This window comes from Monopterus albus, unplaced genomic scaffold, assembly GCF_001952655.1.
Source record: "Monopterus albus unplaced genomic scaffold, M_albus_1.0 scaffold51.1, whole genome shotgun sequence".
NCBI lineage: Eukaryota > Metazoa > Chordata > Actinopteri > Synbranchiformes > Synbranchidae > Monopterus > Monopterus albus.
Genome location: NW_018127931.1, coordinates 2,450,969 through 2,453,251, shown reverse-complemented (window position 1 = coordinate 2,453,251; position 2,283 = coordinate 2,450,969).

Here is a 2,283-nt window from a genome sequence, read left to right as displayed (position 1 = left end):
ATAGTCACCCCACTGCAGCTGGACCATGTGCTCCACAGCTGAGGTTTACTGGCAGAAGAAAACCACTACAAAGTCAAAAGAAAAGAGCAGGGTGCCCCTCCAACCACTGAGTATTCCAGCACATGCAGCTTCAGAGGCTAGAGACATACACATGAGCAAAGTTGTGCATGTGCAGACACATAAACGCCATCCATGTCTCGATGCACGTTTTGTGGGAATTCACTACACCACACGAAAGGTGAGGTCAGCATGTGGAATAAACAGTACTCTAATTTCAAAAGCAGGCCCAGTGGGTAGGAGAGCTGTTTTAGAAAGGTCACAAGTTTGAAGCACTGAAACCTATACATGCCTGCTTGCTATCTCTAACCTACAATTTCAGTGTTCATTTTTTAAGACCTGGGAGGAAAGTGTATCAACTCCTAAAGTAAAAATACATAAATAAACACTAACATAACTGGAACATAAAGGAATATACTTCCAGGGCAATTGGAGGTGGCGATTGCAAAGTTGATCATGACTACAAATTATGAGAATTATTCACAGATCACAAAATACTGGAATATTCCCTTTTCTTTTGACTCATCACTTATTTGAAGCTGGACAATAAGATCTAATAACCTGAGGGTGCATGTGTATCTTAGATCAGCATCAATTTGCTGCAACATGATTATAAACTTTCCTGGTTGAGCTGTCCATCGCTATCACTTTCCTAGAGATGAAGAAATCTATCACACATTTCTACTCTCTTTGATGGTGTTGTAGCCTCAGTAGTAGCCTAGGTACACTGACTCATGCTGCTGTTTTCTGCTTTCTCTGCTTGTTGGCTTCTCATTTTGCCTAACCCATCTCTCCCTTGTGTTACTGAAACTGTAATTTTACATGTTTTTGTCTTTATGCTAGTTAAGATGATATGGTCAAGCTACTCAGCTGCCACTTGTAGCTGGATACTTAGCATACAGAAATGAGTAGCAAAGGTTGCCAAAATTATTTCTCAAAATGTAAAGTATTTCTTTATTCTCATTAGTTTTTAAGTTATAGAAGATACATTTTTCATGTTTCAATGTATAGAAATAACATTTACTTGTCTTGACGAAAATAATACTTTATGTTTCTAACAAAATAAATGAAAGAAAATTATTATTACATCCTGGTTGCTATATTTGGACTGGGATTGTTAAATCATTACAGCAAGAAGAAGAATATAAAAAAGATGGAATAATGCTGTGGTGAAAAGTGGAACAGTGGCAATGTGTATATGTGAAGGATGGGTGGGTATGACTGCATCTCTGCTGCCTCACTGCCAGCTCAGACAAGTCTCAATTGGCTCTTCCTTCCACCTTAGTGGGCCTTTGGAATCAAAACAGCTGGCATCATGCAGCAGGAAGTTGGGAAGACCTTACGCAAAATGAGACTTGGGTTAAAAAGTGTTCTTTGACCCAAACGAGGCCAGAGGAAGGTCTTTCTAAAAGGCATCCTAACACCCGGGTGGCGATTGCTGCAGATTTTCAAAAGATCAGAACAAGATGCCAGTGACAGGATGATTAAATGAAATCCACATAATCGAAGTTGTGTGGAAATGCTCTAAAACCATGAATATAGATGGAATATGTAGGTATGAAGACATAAAATACAGTGCGTCCCCACATTGGTAAGACACTCAAATCTCATCATGTATCAAATATAGCTATGTAGAGTAAAAGGAGATGAGCAAAAACCTCCTAACATTATCCAGATTTTACAAGACCAATTTAAGTAATGCTCTCATCTGCAGATTGAGTATTCATGTTTCATTAGCCTACAGTGCCACTGTGTGGTCACTTGTGATCACCGAAATATTATATATACACAGTATACGCACACACACACACAGGAACAAGGGAAGGAAGAGCAGGAACCCCTCATGGAAGGACAAACCCCTGCACGGTATGTACCATCGTACAGGCTGGAAGTCCCAAAGTCAAAATGGGATACACCTCCAAAGGTGGTTGAGAATGACCAAGCTAAGATCCTGTGGGACTTCCAGATACAAACTGGTAATGGCCAATCAACCAGACATAGTAGTGATGGACAAACAGAAGAAGGCTGTAGTGATAGATGTAGTAATCCCAAGCAATAGCAACATCAGGAAGAAGGAACATGAGAAGCTCAAGAAATACCAAGGGCTGAAAGAAGAGCTAGAAAAGATGTGGAAGGTGAAGGCACAAGTGGTCCCCATGGTAATAGGAACATTGGGGGCTGTGACCCCCAAACTGGGAGAGTGGCTCCAACAGATCCCAGGAACAA